Below are 19,878 nucleotides of genomic sequence, written 5' to 3'. Positions count from 1 at the left end.
TTTAACTCCACAACCACTCCCATCTCCCAGTCTAACATTCTGCCTATATCTATCTATCTATCTATCTATCTATCTATCTATCTATCTATCTATATCTATCTATAATCTGCCTCCAAGTCCAAGTGATTCTCTTGCCTTGGCCTCCCAAGTAGCTGGGATTACAGGTGCCCGCCACCACACCCGGCTAATTTTTGTATTTTTAGTAGAGACAGGGTTTCACCCTATTGGCCAGGCTGGTCTCCAAACTCCTGACCTCAGGTCATCTACCTGCCTTGGCCTTGGAAAGTGCTGGGATTACAGGTCTGAGCCACAGCACCTAGCTACTGTTATATATTATACTGCTTTGTAATCAACCTATTCTAGTCAGTTAGTATTTTTTAAAATTGTGAATAAATAGATTTTTTTATCTCCCGTTTCCTCCGGTGAATCCAGATGCTGTCTCAGGAATCCTCCCAGACTTCTTCCAGCCAACACTTCCTAACACTCCCACCTGCCCTCTACCTGTTCCAAGAGCTAGGATGGACCCACCCAGGCTACAGAGTTATCTTGCAGAAGTTTTTTAAAAATAAATATCTGCATCATGAAACACTTCTAAACTGTAGAGCATTGGTGCATTCTATGATTTCCTTGGGAAACCAATTTCCCCACATACCATCTATGCATGCAAAACAGTTATGTGGCCTAAAGCCACAGTCACTGGCCAAGACTTACCTTTTACATTGTGGTAGTTTGTCACTAGGGGTAAACAGAGAGCAGTGCTAGAGAATCAGCTGCTATCTGGGAGGCCTGTCTTAGACAGTTTTTGAGAAAGAATATAGCACACAGTTCACTGTTATATGAGGATCACACTTTTAACATTGTGGAACCAGTTACTAGATGTTACGGGTTGAATTGTGTCCCCTCACACTTCAAATTCTTGTCTTCATTACATAGTATTCTGTTTGTATGGATATTTCAGAATAAATGATTCTGCTCAACTTAGTAAATAATTTTTTCAATATAAGTGTTAATTCTTGGCTTCATTCTGTTGGCCATCTTGTTTCATACGACAACAGAATAGTTAACAGTTTATAATTTGGAGTCATACAGACCTGAGTTCAAACCTTTCCTCTGCCATTTACTAACTTTGTGAGCATGAAAAAAAATTATTTAACTTTTTAAGACATATTTTTGGTCACCTGTATACAAGTTATTTATTTATTTCACAAATATCTATTAAATGCCCATGACTTTACTAGATTTCTATGAAGATTAATAAAAGAATGAAAGTCAAATGATTAGTTGGTACTTAGCCCTTGATAAACATTTCCTATTATTGTTATTGCTTTCAACTCTCTATTTTAGAACAAAAACATAATTGAACATGAGACAATGTTGTGCTGTCAGTCTTTCTTCACTATGTGGTGTATTGCTGCTGAAAAGCAAACTGTAAATGTTTAAAATTTTTTCAAAGTTCTGACATTTATATTCAGAATGTAACTGTGTTTGAGGATAGGCCCTTTAGAGAAGTAATTAAAGCTACATGAGGTCAACCTTGCTGACATCCTGATCTGAGTCTTCGAACCTCCAGAACTTGGAGGAAATAAATTTCTGTTGTTTAAGCTGCAGTCTGTGGTGCTTTGTTTTTGCAGTCCTAGTAACATCCCAGGTAATTTTGGTGGGGCTGATCTCTGTGTCATGCTACCTTGTGGGCATTTAAAGAGGGAATTCCTGAAGTACTGGTGGGCAAAGGGCCATAGGATTCCCTCTCTTAGTCAGTAAATTTTGGAATGTGAGAGGTCATTTGGGGACTTGGGGGGAAGAGTGGGAGGGGAGTAGGGATAAAAGACAGCAAATATGGTGCAGTGTATGGTGCAGCAAATACTGTTCAGGTGATGGGTGCACCAGGCTCTCACAAATCTCCACTAAAGAACTTGCTCATATAACCAAATATCACCTGTACCCCAACAAGTTATGGAAAAATAAAATAAAATAATTAAAATTAAAATTAAAGGATTTAATTGCAGAGGGCACCACAGTGAGCAAATTCATTATAAAAGGTGGGCCAGTATTATTAAAAAAAAATTCTATGTTTTCCCCAGCTCTTTAGGCAAATGTTTTGTTTGCATTGGAAATACAACTTCATTCCTTATTGCCAAGTGAATATTGATAGTATTCATCTGGAAAAGAAGGATCAGAGCCCCCTCTGTGAAGGTGCGCACGCAGCATGTCAGTCAGGAGACCAGCAGGAAAAAGGCAGCATGAGACCATAAGGCAGATGAACCTGGAGTTCCAGCTCACAGAACACAGAGTCCCAAGATAAAAACACAAAGCCCAATTGCATAATCCTGCCCTTCCGTTTTGGTTAATGTAGAAAGCTCTGCATGGCTGTTGTGTGTTAATTTCAGGAAAGTGGCCTTGAGAGACACAATAGAAGATTTTTTGGGGATTAAATCATTTCATGCATTTTTAAGGATTCAATTTAAATATTTGCCCTGAAAGGATTTTTAAAGGACATGGAAGAGTTCATGCACAATTTTCCTGCATGGTGTCCACATTTATTCTTAGTTGATATTGCTGTAATACCAATATGTTTTCTGACCAATATGAATGTCAGAACTGAAATTATTTTAAACAGTAATAGTTTGCTTTTCAGCAGCAATGCACCACATAGTGAAGAATGATTGACAGCACAAAATTGTCTCATATTCCGTTATTTTTTGTTCTGAAATAAAGATAGTTGAAAACAATAACAGTAACAGGAAATGTTTATCAAGGGCTGAGTACCAACTTGACTTTTATTCTTTTATAAATCTTCATAGAAATCTAGTAAAGTCATAGGCATTTAATAGGTATTTGTGAAATAAATAAATGAACTGTATACAGGTGACCAAAAATATGTCTTAAAAAGTTAAATAATATTTTTCTAGTTCACAAAGTTAGTAAATAGCAGAGGAAAGATTTGAACCCAGGTCTGTATGACTCCAAAGTATAAACTGTCAACTACTCTGCTGTGCCATGAAATAAGATGATCAATAGAACGAAGCTAAGAACTAACACTTATACCAAAACGATTATTTACTAATTTGAGCAGAATCATTTATTTGAAGAGATCCATACAAACAGAAAACTTACCATGTAATGAACTGTGTTTTTCATTCAGAAATCTCAAAGATTTTCTGTCAACATAATTTTGGATTGATGTTGCATGGTGGCCTTATTGCTTCACATAAGAGGTGAAAATTTAAGCATTATAAATTATTATTTTAAACCTAATATAGGCTATTGGACTGAATCGATATATTTAACTCTTTTACCTCCACAAAGCTCTTTAGAGAGTAAAAAAGCATGCATAATAAAATATTTATAAAAGGACTAGCACTGGTGAACTGAGATAAAGGTGGGAGATGACCAACAGTACACCTTAGATTTTCATAAATTGCTAGAATATGCAAGGCAATGAAATTATATGGATTCCTAAGCCTGACTGGGGCGCAGAACATACACAGAAAAGAAGTGGCAAACAAGTTGTAAATCTTCCTAAGGATAAAATATCAGGAAGCTTCTGGGCTCTGATTATGCAGGTACAGAGCCAAGATCTGGGGTGGAGCATTTGATTGAAACAGTGTCTGTTGAAGAGTAGCATGAATAAGGCTTCCCTCTTTCACCATATCATCCAGGTGCAGTGTAGTTGCCTTCTGGAGGAAGTCAGGAAAATATTTTCCAAGAAATTAAACATCCACTTGGGATGGTTTAAGGCTCCGAGAGTGAGGACTGGTATTACAAATCTGATCTCTACTAAAATTTTCACTCTCCCCACTCACACATACAAAATAAACACTACTAGCTAACTTGACAAGCCTAGATGCAGAGATCTGGCAATCAGCCACATCATTCAGGAGAGGAGCTTGCTAATGAAAGAAAAATGCAAGTTAATCCAGAAAGTCCATGAAATCTATTCATGTCTATCTGCTTTGATCTTCACTCAAAAATAAATTAACAACCAAACTTACCAAATATTTAGGGTAGTTGAGCAACATAAAGAGAAGTTCTAATGTTAAAACATACAGTGATTAATTCTAGAATAATCAAATTTAATTTAGAAATAAGAAATAAGTTTAAAAATTATTTTTAGTGTCCTTAGAGAGCTTGAGAGGATATATTGCATCCATGAAAACAAAAGTAATATTCCCTAAGTATCTATTAAATGTGCCATGCCATGTTGAGGATTATATAGACTATTTCATTTAACTTTACAACAATTATTACCTTCGGTTACAGATGGGACAACTGATACATAGAGAAATTAAATGATTTGCCCAAATTTGTGCCTAATTAGCTATATACACGACAAAAGAAAAAAGTATTTTGAATATTTCAACAAAATTAGCTAATGAAAAATGTAACAAAAACTAAGATAAAGAGGAGTCAGAGAATTATGACCTCTGCTTCATTTTTTATGGCTTAAACTAAATTTTTTTTCTTCAATTTTTAGAGAATTGTCAGAAGAAGAAGAGAAGGAATAGGAGAAAGAGAAAAATGAAGTGAAGGAGGAGGAGAGGGAGTGAAAGGGAGAGACACGAAGAGAAGAGCTAGAAACTTTACACGACACCTCCTCAAGCCTAAAATATTTACTTTCTCATTCTTAACGAAAAAAATTGCTGATACTTGATATAGAAGATCAATGCAGGAGGGATGTTATCCAGCTAATAGAGATTATGATAATAGGAAACAGAAAAATAGAGATGAGGAATAATCAATAAAATCATAAAAGACAAATTTCCATAACTTGAAAGGATTCACTGAAGAACTAGCAGGAAGAATAAACAATACACACACACACCCCACACACATGTATACACCCCTTACAATTAAATGTACTGTAATAAACTATTTGAATGTCAAGGATAAGAGAACATGCCAAAAATTTCTACAAAGAAAAAAAGAGAGAGAGAGAGCTCACTAAAACAAACAAACAAAAAATAATATTGGCATCAGAATTCTCATTTGCATCGCTTGCTGCTAGATGTTTTGAGGTCAGCACTGTAACACCATTATATAAAACACTTGCCACATAGTAAGTCTAAAATAAATAATTGTCGAATCAATTAAATAAAAACTATCAGGCTCAGCAAGAAATGAGTGACAGGTAGTGATACACCTGTTCTGAGTCTCAGGTGCCTGAATGCCTGCTGAATCTATGTTGATCCTGTGTGGTGACTGCCTGCTTAGAACAAAGGGATTGGGTTATGACTTTTCCTTTTTTTCCACTGTTCCTTGTTTTCACTTGTAAGGTTTTTCTTTTTCTTTTTAAATGAATACTTTCAAGAAATCTTCTAATTATAGGCACCTTTGATCGGATTTATTTTATCAGTGAGATGTGGACAAATGAAGAGTAAAACATGGTAAGATTTAGACAATTGTTTTTAAATTTAATTTTATTAAACAGTGATTCTGAGTGATTAAATAAGATTAAATTTAAATAGCCATTGAATTCATTGAATTCAATATATTCACCTGAAAGCTCTGTAGTTGTTCATTTATTTCTTTTATTTTTTTAATAATTAATTTTTGGGGTACATAGTGGGTGAATATATTTATTGAGTGTATGAGATATTTTGATACAGGCAAAAATACATAATGATCACTTCAAGGTAAATGGGGTATGCATCATCTCAAGCATTTATCATTTCTTTGTGTTATAAACATTTCAATAATAATCTTTTAGTTACTTTAAAATGTGCAATAAATTATTGACTGTAGTCACTCTGTTGTGTTATCAAAACACGATCTTATTCATTCTAACTATATTTTTCTATGATTAACCATCTCTATTTCCCCACCACCCACTACCCTTCTCAGTCTCTGATAACCATCATTCTACTGTATCTTCATGAATTCAATTGTTTTAATTTTTAGATCCCACAAATGAGTGAGAACATGTGAAGTTTCCCCTTCTGTGCCTGACTTATCTGTGCCTGACTTATTTCCTTTAACACCCCCAGTTCAATCCATGCTGTTGCAAATGACAGGATCTCATTCTTTTTTATGTCTGATAGTACCCCATTATGTATATGTACCACATTTTCTTTATCTATTAGTCTATTGATGGATGCTTAGGTTGATTCCAAACCTTGGCTATTGTGAATAGTGCTACAATAAACATGAGGGTGCAGATATCACTTCAACATACTGATTTCATTTTCTTTTATAAAAACCCAGTAATGGAATTGCTGGATCATATGGTAGCTCTATGTTTAGTTTTTTGAGGAAGCTCCAAACTGTTTTCTTTAGTGATTGTACTAATTTACATTCTTACCAATAGTGAATGAGGGTTCCCTTTTCCTCACATCCTCGACAGTGTTCACTATTGCCTGTCTTTTAGATAGAAGCCATTTTTACTGGGTAAAGTGATATCACATTGTAGTTTTGATTTGCATTTCTCTGATGATCAGTGGTGTAGAGCACCTTTTTATACACCTGTTTGCCATTTGTTTATCTTCTTTTGAGAAATGTCTATTCAAATATTTTGGCCATTTTTAAATTGGATTATTGTATTTCTTCCTAATGAGTTGTTTGACCTCCTCATGTATTCTGGTTATTTATCCTTCATCAGATGAATACTTTGCAAATATTTTCTCCCATTCTAAGGGTTGTCTCTTCACTTTGTTGATTGTTTCCTTTGCTGTGTGCAGAAGCTTTTTTAACTTGATTTGTTACCATTTGTCCATTTTTGCTTTGTTTGCCTGTGCCTGGCAGGTATATTACTCAAGAAATCTTTGCCTATACCAATGCCCTGGAGAGTTTCCCGATGTTTTCTTGTGGTAGTTGCATAGACTGAAGTTTTAGATTTAGGTCTTGACTCAATTTTGATTTGATTTTTGTATTTAGCAAGAGATAGAGGTCTAGTTTCACTCATCTACCCAATTTTCCCAGGACCATTTGTTGAAAAGAGTGTCATTTCCTTATTGTATGTTCTTGGTACATTTGTTGAAAATGAATTTACTGTAGGTGTGTGGTTTTGTCTCTGGGTGCTATTCTGTTTCATTGTTCTAAGTGTTTTTATGCCAGTACCATTAAAAATTATTTTTCAAGTTACTATAGCTCTGTAGCATATTTTGAAGTCAGGTAATGTGATTCCTCCAGTTTTGTTATACTTGCTCAGGATGGCTTAGGCTATTCTGGATCTTTTGTTGTTCCATATATATTTTAGGATCACTTTTTCTATTTCTGTGAAGAATGTCATTGCTTTTGGATAGGGATTGCATTGAATCTGTAGATTCCTTTAGATAGTATGAACATTTTGACAATATTGATTCTTCCAATCCATGAACATAAAATATCTTTCCATTTTTTATGTCCTCTTCTATTTCTTTTATAAATATTTTAAAGTTTTCATTGTAGAGCTCTTTTACTTCTTTGGTTCAGCTTATTCCTAGGTATCTAACATTATTTGTACCTAATATAAATTGGATTACTTTCCGGATTTTATTTCAGATTGTTTGCTTTTGGAATATAGAAATACTACTGACTTGTATGTTGATTTTGTATCCTGCAACTTTACTGAATTTTTTTTTCAGTTCTAATAATTTTTTTTGGTGGAGTGTTTAGGTTTTTCCAAGTAAAAGCTCACATCATCTTCAAATACCGGTAATTTGACTTCTTCCTTACCAACTTGGATGCCCATTATTTCTTTCTCTTGTCTGATTGCTGTGGGTAGGAGTTCCAGCACTGTTTTATAATGATGAAAATGGACAGCCTTGTTGTGTTCCTGATCTTAGAAGAAAGACCTTTAGTTTTCCCCTATTTAGTATGATACTAGCTCTTTATCCGTCATATATGGCTTTCATTGTGTTGGGGTATGTTTCTTAAACACCCAGATTTTTTTTAGGGTTTTTATCTTGAAGGGATATTGAATATTATCAAGTGCATTTTCTGTATCAAATGAAATAATCATGTTTTTATCCTTCATTCTGTTGATATGATACATCACATTGATTGATTTACATATGAGGAAACATCCTTGCACCCCAGAGGTAAATCCCACTTGATCAAGCTGAATGAACTTTTTAAATGTGTTACTGAATTTGGTTTGTTAATATGTTTTGCATCAATATTTATTAGGGTCATTGGCCTGTAGTTTTATTTTTACTATGTGTCTTGGTGTGGTTTTGTTATCAGTGTAATACTTGCTTCATAGAATGAATTTGGAATTATTCCCTCCTACTCTATTTTTCAGAATAATTTAACTAGGATTGGTATTATTTCTTCTTTAAATGTTTGGTAAAATTCAGCAATGAAGCGATTGGATACCTGACTTTTCTTTGCCAGTAGACTTTTTGTTACTTTTTCAAGCTCTTTATTTGTTATTGTTCTTTTCAGATTTTGGATTTCTTTATGGTTCCTTCTTGGCAGGTTTTATGTGTTTAGAAATTTATCCACTTCCAGGTTTTCCGGTTTATTGACATATGGATGCTCTTACTAACCACTAGTGATCCTTTGAATTTCTGTGGTATCGGTTGTAATATCTCCTTTTTTATTTCTTTTGACTGAAGAGTTTAGTCCATTTACATTCAATGTTGTTAGGAAGAAGTCAAGACTTACTTTTGCCATTTTGTTATTAGTTTTCTGGTTGTTTTGTAATCTTTTCTTCCTTCCCTCTTTCCTGTCTTCTTTTTTGTGAAGGTAGTTTTTCTGGTGATACGTTTTAATTTCTTTCTTTTTCATTTTTTGTGTATCTGTTGTAGGTTTATTTATTTCAGTCTTCTCTCTTTTTCTATAGTCTTGTTACAACTTTCTTGGTTTTGTTTATCTTTTCAAAAAACCAACTTCTGATATTTTAATTTCTTTGTTTCAATTTTATTTACTTCTGTTCTGATCTCCTTCTGCTTATTTTGTGTTTGATTTTCTCTTGCATTTCTAATTCTTTCAGATGCATTATTAGGTTATTTATTTGAAGTTTTTCTACTTATTAGGTGCTTATTGTTATAAACTTTCCTCTTAGTACTGCTTTCACTGTATTCCATAGGATTTGGTATGTTGTGTTTCTATAGTCATTTGTTTCAAAAATTTTTAAACTTTATTCTTAATTGCTTCATTGACTCACGTGTCAATTGGTAGCATATTGTTTAATTTCCCTGTGTTTGTACAGTTTCAAAAGTTTCTCTTCTTATTGATTTCTAATTTTCTTTCCTTTCAGTTAGAAAAAATACTTGATATAATTTCATTTTTAAAAATTTCTTGAGACCTTTTTGTAGCTAACATACAGTCTACCCTTGATAATGACCCATGTTCTGATGAGAAGAATGTATATTCTACAGCTATGGGATGAAATGTTCTGTAAATATCTGATAGGTTCATTTGGTTTGTAGTACAGATTAAGTCTGATGTTTCTTTGCTGATTTTCTGTTTGGATGATGTCTAATGCTGAAAGTAAGGGGCTGAAGTCTCAAGCTATTAGTATATTAGGGTCTATCCCTCTCTTTAGCTCTAGTAATATTTGTTTTATATATCTGTGTGCTCTAGTTTTGAGTGCATATATACTTATAATTGTTATATCCTCTTGCTGAGTTGACCCCTTTATCATTATTTAATTACCTTCCTTGTTTCTTTTTATATACTTTTTGCCTTGAAAGCTATTTTGTCTGATATAAGTGTATCTACTTCTGCTAATTTTTAGTTTGCATTGGCATGAAGTATCTTTTTCCATTTCTTTATTCTCAATCTATGTGTGTCTTTATAGGTGAAGTGTGTTTATTATAGGTAACAGATCATTAGGTCTTGTTTTTTATTCATTCAGACATTCTATATCTTTTGTTTGGAGTGTTTAGTCCATTTATATTCAATGTTATAATGGATAAGTAAAGACTTACTTTTGCCATTTTGCCATTTTGTTATCAGTTTTTTGGTTGTTTTGTAATCTTTTCTTCCTTCTTTCCTTTCTTCCTGTCCTCCTTTTTGTGAAGGTAGTTTTCTCTGGTGGTATGTTTTAATTTCTTTCTTTTACATTTTTTTGTGTATCCATTATAAGTTTTTTGATTTGAGGTTACCATGGGGCTTGCCTGTAACATCTTATAACCAATTATTTTAAACTGATGATAACACTGATTGCAAAATCAAACAAATTAACAAATAAGGAAAGAGAGAACTAATAAAATCTCTATACTTTGCATCTTTCACTTCTAAACTTTTTGTTGTTTCTATTTATATCTCCTTATATGCCTATGTCTTTAAAAATTGTTGTAGTTATTATTTTTGAAAGGTTCATCTTTTAGTATTTCTACTCAAGATATGAGTAGCTTTCACACCACAATTTCAATGTTATAATAGTCTATGTTTATCTTTGTACTTACTATTACTAGTGAGTTTTATACCTTTAGATTATTTCTTATTGCTTGTTAACATCCTTTTCTTTCAGATTGAAGAACTCCCTTCAGAATTTCATTAAGGACAGGTTTGTTGTTGTTGAAATCCCTCAACTTTTGTTTGTCTGGTAAAATTTTTATTTCTCCTTCATGTTTGAAGGATATTTTCACTGGATATACTATTCTAGGATAAAAACTTATTTCCCTCAACAAGTTAAATATGTCATGTCACTCTCTCTTAGCCTGTAAATTTTCCACTGAGAAGTCTGGTGCAAGACATATTGGAGCTCCTTTGTAGGTTATTTCTTTTCTCTTGCTTCTTTTATCCTTGACACTTGGGAGTTTAATTGTTAAATGCCTTGAGGAAATCTTTGGGTTAAATCTGCTTTGTGTTCTATAACCCTCCTGTACTTGAATATTGATATCTTTCTCTAGGTTTGGAACATTTTCTGTTGTATTCCCTCTGAATAAACTTTCCCCAGATCTCTCTCATGCCCTCCTCTTTATGGCCAATAATGTGTAAATTTGCCCTTTTGAGACTATTTTCTAGATCTTGTAGGCTGCTTCATTTTTTTGTATATAATTTTTCTTTTTTTAAGTTTCCTTTGGCAGTTGATTTTCAAATAGCCTGCCTTCATGTTCACTACTTTTTTTTCCTATGCTTGATCAGTTCTGCTGTTGAGAAACTGTGATTCATTCTTCATTGTGTCAGTTGGATTTCTGTGACTCTTGTAGGCTCATAGGGGTACTATCTTGTTGATCTTGGGTAAGATCTGGGACAATTTCTTAGATTACTAAGCAGAGACTTTTGTTCCTTTCTTTTACTTTCCCCCAAATAAACAGGATGTCCCTCTTCATGGAGAGCTGCCTGGAGCTGAGAGGGGTGTGACGGACTTGAAGCCTGCACAGCACCGGGTCTTACCCAAGGCTCAAGGTGACCGCTGCCTGGTTTCTGCTGGTGTTTATTCAAAGCCCAAGGGCTCTCCAGTCAGCAGGTGGTGAATCTAGTCAGACTTGTATCCTACGCTTCAGGGCAATGAGCTTCCCCTTAGCCTAAGGTTAGTCTATGATTGCCCTCTGGGAGTCAGGGCTGAAGTCAGAAAACTCTGGAATGTATTTGGTGCTCTCTTCTACTGTGGCCGAGTTGTTACCCAAGCTGCGAACCAACGTTATTTCCACTCTTCCCTCTCCTTTCCTCGTGCAAAGGAAGTCTTCTCTTGTGGTCACCACTGCTCCAGACCTGTGGCAATTACTGCTTGGCTATTGCCAATGTTCACTCAAGGCCCAAGGACTCTTCAGCCAGCTGGGTTGAATGTTGCCAGGCCTGGCTCTCTCCCTTCAGGACAACAGGCTTCTCTCTGGCCCCAGGCAGGTCCAGAAATGCTGTTCAAAAGCTAATGTCTAGAACTGGGGACTCCAGGAGGCTACTTGGTGCTTTACCCCTCTGTGGTCGAGCTGGTACCTAAGGTACAAGACAAAGTCACCTTTACTCTTTCGTCTCCTTTTAAAAGCAGGAGTATCTTCTCATGTCCACCGGAGCTGGGAATGGAGTGGGTAACATTTAAAGCCAGCACAACCCTGGGTCTCACCCAAGGCCCACAGTGAAAACTTCCTGGGTACCATTAATTCTTATTCATGGCCCAAGGTCTCTTAGTTAGTAGGTGATGAATCTTGCCACGACTGGGTTATTCCATTCAAGGCAGCATATTCCATTCTGGCCCATTGTGTGTCTAGAAATGTCAACTGGGAGCTGGGGCCTGGAACAAGGGCCCCAGGACTCTGCCTGGTGCCCTATGAATTGGTATCCTACTTGCAAAACAAAGTTCTCTTTTTTCCCCTCTCCTTCTGAGCTGTGAGCTGTGCTGTCTGGGGTAAGGGGCATGGGAGACACAAGAACTCCCTAGGCTTCTCCAGCTGGTACCTCACTAGGTCATGTGCACTCAAAATCCACTGGTTCAAGCCCAGCACGACAAAAATCTTGCTCAGGAATTGCAGTTGTTGTGGCATAGACTCTGCCTTTCAAGTTTATTTATGACCCTAGAACACCTTACCCTGCAGTGGTGGTGCTAACCAGAACTCAGGTTCTGACCATGGGGTTGGGTGACTCCCTTCTGGCTGGGGCTAGTCTAAATTCTACCTCTGGGGGCGCTGGCTGAATTCTCTCTCATGTTGCTTTCCATTTGACAGGGCAGCACTGAGTTCCAACACAAAGTTCCACAATCACTCTGCTCTATCTATCCTGCATACACACAAATTCTCTTTCTGTACCACATGGCCGCCTCCAGGGGTATAGGGGACAGGTTGTGTCATCCATTCAAGACTATCTTTCCTACACTCTCTTCAGTGCTTCTTTCTTTGCTATGATGTTAAAACCAGATACTATGATTGCTCACTTCATGTTTGGTTCTTATCAATGTTCTTTCTTGTGTAGAGAGTTGTTCAATTTGGTGTTCCTGCAGGGTGGATGATCACTGGAGGCTAGTAGTTGGCCGTCTTGCTTTGCCTCCTCCTGTTTATTTACTTCTGGAAAGAACTCCTCCATCATATCTCTTTCACCTCATACATAATAAGATAGTTTTAGGATTACAATAAATTATTATATAAATATTCAGTAGGCTCTAAAAAATACAGATGGAGTCTCACTATGTTACTCAAGCTTGTCTTGAACTCCTGGCCTCAAGCAATTCTATTGTCTTAGCTGCCTGAGTAACTAGAATTACAAGCATGAGCCACTGTGCCAGGCAATTTTTCATTATTGCTTAAAATTCTTTATTGTATTCTTTGATCTAAAGTATAATTTTGAACACACACAAAATATATTAATTTGAAGATACTTCCAGGTGAATTTGATATAATTTTAAATGACTTTTAGAAGTATTACAATAAAAAAGTTAATTTACATAATATGGTTACTTCTCACACAATTCCACTTTTCAGCCTTATAGATGAGACATAGCTTACCCAAGCTCACACAGGTAGTAAGGGGTAGCTGAGATCCAAACTACCTTGAGTGATGCATAGCATAAGCTATAGTCATTCAACATTCAAGCACCAGATGTTACCCTGAGGTATATAAACAATATTCCTTTAAAAAAATTGGGAAAGAAATAAGGGAGCAACATAATATATGTTATTGGAGAGTATGATCACTTTTGGACTTTGAGATTTGCAACTTTCAGTAAAAGCTGAATAGCTCTGTGATGGGGCTGGGGCTTTCAGTAAACAGTAGATCAGAAGAAAAAGGGAAAAGTTAGTGCATTTTATTATTTAAAATATGTATAGAACCAAACTGTACTAGTAAAGGGACAATTTCAGAAACATGGCAAGTCAGCAGTCAGCAGTGAAACTTAGATTAGAAATGGAAAGTTCATACTTGGGCCTTACCTGTGATTTATTTGCAAACCAAGACTCAGGAAGTGGGATTGATATTTGAAGCATTTCTCTTCCTCCTTTATAACACTATTTACAAAGCTGCAATGGCAAAATGTTCTTCAAAACCTAGTGAAATGTGAAGTTTGGCCAGTTTGCTTTTTATGGGCTAAGGATTTTACTTTGGTCTGTATGTCATTGTGCTTTATTCATGAATCCATTTTTATAAGCTAAGCGCTATTTTCATATCTTGTTAATATTTTAGTCCTTTGAACTAAAATATCCTTTGTTAAAATTTCAAACGTAAATAGACTATATTTATTCCATGATTACAACATTCTGGATTAAGTTTTACAATAAATAAATCCTTTCTTGAAGTGTCTGACAGTGGTAGAGGCTAGATGAATTTGTTTTTGCAGGCATAATGCTTCGTCAATATAGGCCTACTGTTTCCATGGACTTTAAGAAATAGTGTCTATTTAAATACCTATGATATTGTGGAACAATTGCCAATATTTTAGAAATAGGGAGATTCCAAACAGTGTAGTGTGTCTACAATACATTTAATGAAAACCATTCAATAGCTCTCCCCACTACATGGAAGTTCAATTGTAACTTAGATACTAATTTTGATCATTATAAATGTATTCACAGCTTTTACCAGTATCAGTCCTTCCAAATAATTTGTTAACATAATTAGCATACAGCTTTTGAAACTATTCATTTGCTTTGAGTTTCATCACAGTCCTAAAGAGCAAACTAACCATTAACTGCTAATATCGGCTAAATCTTTAGTGACTTAGATGCAGGGTATAAATGATGCTTGAAATTAGTATTATTAATTAGGAAAGAGAAAACTTGTGTTTTTATTCTTTGGTTGAAAGGTAGTATTGGCTTATCTGGAGTTTAACTGACAACATTGTAATTTTAAATTTTGTATTAATAAGCTATTTTATGTGTGTAAAAATAAAATTCCCTTTTTATTGTTATCAAAATTGCTAGAAGCTTAAAATCCAGAAATAAGGCATAGTTCACTAGCAATGAATTTTCATACAGACAAAAAACAACAAAGCAATATATCATAAAACCTTTTTGCTTTATCAGTGCATGCGTGTTCTTATAAAATAAATACATTCGGATTTTGCATAATTTGTTTTTTCATTTTCTACAAGATATTCTCTGATTTTCATAATTTACTTATATTTATGCTGGTAGGAAGTGTGCTTCCTGCAATTTTGTGGGAATTTGCATTACTCAAATTTCAGGCATGGTTATTTACTTTATTAGCTTTTCTGAGAATATATTCCTTAAAGATAGATTTTAAGATATCCAAATCTTCTAAATCATATTATTAAGACCTATCATTTATTGAAATTATACACAGTAGAATGCTTAAGCATATTTTTCACATATAAAAATAATTATATTTTTGCCTGAGTTCTTAGGCATTGATCTCCTTAATCCTTTTTCCCTCCTATTTTCATACAATAAAATAATTATTTGAAAATGTTTTAATAACTGTTCTGACATATATCTTAACCTGTTTTATATTAAAATAACCTATTCAAGGACAGAATACAGATACAGATATTCATCATGCATCCACATTTATCTAAATACTTGTTGGCTGACTAAATGAACAAATTAATTCCTGACTGGCCTGATTTATTATATTCAGGTTTAAAGTTAGTATATTTCACCTTTTGAAATTTTAATAACAAATTTATTAATTATAAAAAAATTCAGAAGAGATTGGATATTCATGGGAAAAATGAATGTATACTGAGTGAAAATATTTATATTTATTGAAAACTGTGCACCCATCTTAAAGTTACCATATTGATTTGATTTTTCCTAAAATGTTTATTGAGATTTGTATAAGAGAGAGAATGTTAGTACCATGCAGTCAGTTTCTCTTGCCAGAACCTGAGATGCATCTTAGCACCCTGTATTTATTTTATTACATAAACTCAGCTTTCATTTCTAGAGAACAGGTTTAACAATTCCATCCTCTAAGTATTTAAACATTTCTAATATTTATTGACCTCCACATGCCCTAGCCCTAGTTTAAATTTCATTATTTCTCACTCAGAATATTAAAAGTCTCTGTACTGTTCTCTCTTTCTTTGGTCTTATCTTTCAATAAACCTGAATTCCATGTCAGCATGACTTTTCAAAATATATCTAACCTTTATTCACTTGCTTGAAATTCTTCATTCACACTCTAATACCCACAGAATGATATCTTACTTCCTTAGCATTATATGCAAGACCTTTATATACTTGCTCAGCCTTATCTTCCAGTATTCTCTGCTTTCAGTAAATAATTTGTAGTTACTTGAACCCACTGTGTAATTTAATGTATCTATTCACTTTTTCCCAGTATCTAGGATTGTTTATCTCTTAATATCTACCTGGAAACTTGTTACTCATGGTTTAAAATTCAGTGTAAGTAAGGTGTAACTTCTGGAATGGTAAAGGGGTACCTTAGCAAATTCTTCTCCAAAAGCAACAATATAAAGCCCCCAATTCCCCATACCAATCATTTCAGAACTCTGAAACTTAACCAAAGGCATAAAACAAATTGAAAAGCATTTATGGGAAAGTAACTACTGAATCTTGGTAAGAACAATGGGATGCATGTTACTTTAATGTGCACCTCAACAACTCTATCAGGGGTCATCTGCTCAGAAGTCCCATGGAGAGTATCTACACCCAGTGAGTAGCAGTTGGTGGCAAATAATTGGAGAAAGTTGATGTCTCAGTTGATTCAGTCTCTGATGCTGGGGCAAGCAAGAGACCAGGCAAAAACTTAATAGAGGGATTTAGGGAATGAGATAGTCACAGAGGAATTTGAAAAGTTTCTGGTAATCTGGAAGGCTAAGTTCACATGCACGGCTGCACACACTATCAAGTCTGCAGGTATACTCAGGGAAGAATGGAGAGGCTCCCAGTTAGTTACTTATACCTGCTGGACCATGAGACACTTTACAAAAAAAAAAAAAGAAAATCCAAGTAGTCGTGTGAATTGCCTAAATTTTGAATGTGTGTCACAACCCACACAGATTTCCTCAGCCAATGGTGGAAGCCTTACTGGCTCATGATGTTTAAAGAAAAGTTTTGCCCATTCTCTGGGTGGTCATTAAGCTCTGCTTAAGAAATTGAATTTTAAAATATTGATAATTAATAAATTAAAAAATGTAAGTAGCAACTTCAGTGTTTACACACTGAAGGACAGTTTCTAAAGAAGTAGTCCAGGCCAGCTACTAAAAAGCAAACAAGCAAACAAAAGAAACAATGAGTCTGAGTTGGGGAGGATATCTAGAATCCAGAATTACTACAATAATTGAGTTAAGATAGCCAGTTGGCAGGGCACGGTGGCTAATGCCCGTAATCCCAGAACTTTGGGAGGCCGAGGTGGGTGGATCATCTGAGGTCAAAAGTTCAAGACCAGCCTGGCCAATATGGTGAAACCCCGCCTCTACCAAAAATACAAAAAATTAGCCAGGCGTGGTGGTGGCACCTGTAATCCTAGCTACTCAGGAGGCTGGGGCAGGAAAATCCCTTGAACCTGGGAGGCAGAGGTTGTAGTGAGCCAAGATCTTACTGTACTCTGTCCTGGGCAAGAGAGAGAGACTCCATCTCAAAAACAAACAAACAAACAAACAAACAAACAAACAAAAACAACAAAATCTTCACCTAAAATTACGAGACAGAGAAAAATCAAACTGTTGCCTACTTAAAGAGATAAAAAGCAATCAATAGAAGCAGAAGCTGTCCCTGACTGTAAGTAAGCTATTATATTCAAAAGCAAAAGGAAATATGTTTAAAGAATTAAATGTACTTATAAAACCAATGACTCAACAAATAGAGAATATTTATAAAAAGTTATCAATCATAAAATAAATATCACGTTAAAAAGAAAAGTTACTGAAAATATTTTAGAAAGTTCTAGAAGTGCTCAACTGCAGATTTGAGTGGGAAGAAGATTCAGTGAATGTGAAGACAGGTCATTCAATATTATGCCAACTGAAGAACGTACTAAATGATGAATAAAGAAAAATGAACAGATCCTGAGAGGCCTGTGGAACACCATTAAATATATTGGTATATGCATAAGAAAAATCTCAGAAAAAGAGAAGAGAAAGAAAGGGACAGAAAAAAATATTTGATGAATTAATGACCAAAAGATTCACAAATTTGACAAAATTTTTAACATTCATGAATATGAGGCTCAACCTAATCCAAGTAGGTTAAACTCAAAGAAGTTCACAGCTAGACAAATCACATTCAAGTTATCAAAAGCTAAACACAAAGGTAAAATTTTGAATAAAGCAAGAGAAGTATGACCCATCGTGTACAAGGGAACCTCAGTAAGATTCACAGCTGAATTCTCAGCAGGAAAAATGGAGTGACATAAGGCGATGGAATACCATATTCAAAATTATGGAAAATCACTGCCAGCCAACTAAAATAAAAGATATTCCTAGATAAAGACTGAGCAAGTTAGTTTCTGACAGAATTGGCTTACAAGATATACTAACAGGAGTTCCTCTCAATAATAAGAAGTAGCTCAAAAAGACATGAAGAAATAAAGTATAGATAAAGGTAACTCGATAAATATGAAAAATATTATCTAAATATATATAGTCTACTCTTAACAGATTTAAAAGACAGATTCACATGTAATATTTATAGCATTACATTGTTGGGTTTATAACATATAAAAATGTATTTGAATCACAATAGTAACAGAAAAGAGAGGCAGAGAAGTGAGTGTATCGGAGCCAAGTGTCTATATACAATCAAAATTATGCTAGTATTAATCATAAGTAGATTGCTTTAAGATGTATTTTGTAATTTCCAGAACAACCCTAAGAAATGCTAAGAAAAATACTAAAAAGATAACTCAAAAAGGAGAGTAAAATAACAAAGCAATTAACATATACACTAAAAAATATCTATGTTACAGAAAAGAAGATCATAAAGAACAAAGGAACAAAGAAGATATGACATATAGAAAACCAATAGAAGAGTGGAAATAGAAATCTAGCCATCTTACTAATTATATTACATATAAAATGATTAACCATTGCAAAGAAAATGCAGAGATTGACAAACTTGATTAAAAAGAAACTGAATCCAATATATGTTTTCTATGAGACACATGTTAGAATCAAACAAATAAGTTAAAGAACAAATACAATAATACAAAGCAAAAACGACTAATTAAGAAACAAATATATTAACATTAAAAGAATGAAAAGAATATGTCATGTAAATGGTAACCACAACATTGGCATGGAGTATTTTTTCCATCCCTTTATTTTCCATCTGTTTCTTCATAAGTGAAGTGTGTTTTTGTAGGCAACTGATGATTTTTTTTAATCCATTCAGCCATTCTGTATCTTTTGATTGGAGAGTTTAGTCCATCTACATTAAATGTTATTATTAGTGAGTATAAGAACTTAACTTTTGCTATTTTGTTATTTGTTTTCTCATTATTTTGTGGGCTTCCTTCCTTATTTCCTGTCTTATTTTTGTGAAGGTAGTTTTCTCTGGTGGTATGTTTTAATTTGTTTCTTTTTATTTTATTTTATGGTTTTTTTTGCATGTGTATCCATTGTAGGGTTTTTGATTTGAGTTTTCTAGGAGACTTACAACATGAGTTATAACATTTTATAACCCATTGTTAAAAAAAAATAAACTGATGATAACATTGATTGGAAAAATCAAACAAATTAATGAATGAAGAAAGAGACAACTAATAAAACTATACGCTTTAACTTCATCTTCCCACTTTTAAACTCTTTGTTTTTCTATTTATATCTTCTTATACTGCCTGTCTTAAAAAGTTGTTATTATTTTTAAGAGATTCATCTTTTAGTCTTTCTACTCAAGATCTGAGTAGTTTTCACACCACAGTCACAGTGTTATAATAATCTGTTTTTCTGTAGAGTTACTATTACCAGTGTCTTTTGTATTTTCAGATGATTTGTTTATGCTAATTAATGTTCATTTTCTTCTCACTGAAGTACTCCCTTTAGCATTTCTTGTAGGACAGGCCTGGTGTTGATGAAATGCCTCAACTTTCATTTTTCAGGAAAAGTCTATTTCTCCTCCATGCTTATGGGATATTTTCACCAGATATACTATTCCAGGGTAA

This window comes from Hylobates moloch, unplaced genomic scaffold, assembly GCF_009828535.3.
Source record: "Hylobates moloch isolate HMO894 unplaced genomic scaffold, HMol_V3 SCAFFOLD_11, whole genome shotgun sequence".
NCBI classification, from domain to species: domain Eukaryota; kingdom Metazoa; phylum Chordata; class Mammalia; order Primates; family Hylobatidae; genus Hylobates; species Hylobates moloch.
The sequence above is the reverse complement of the archived record's forward strand: the minus strand, read 5'-3'. Positions refer to the sequence as shown.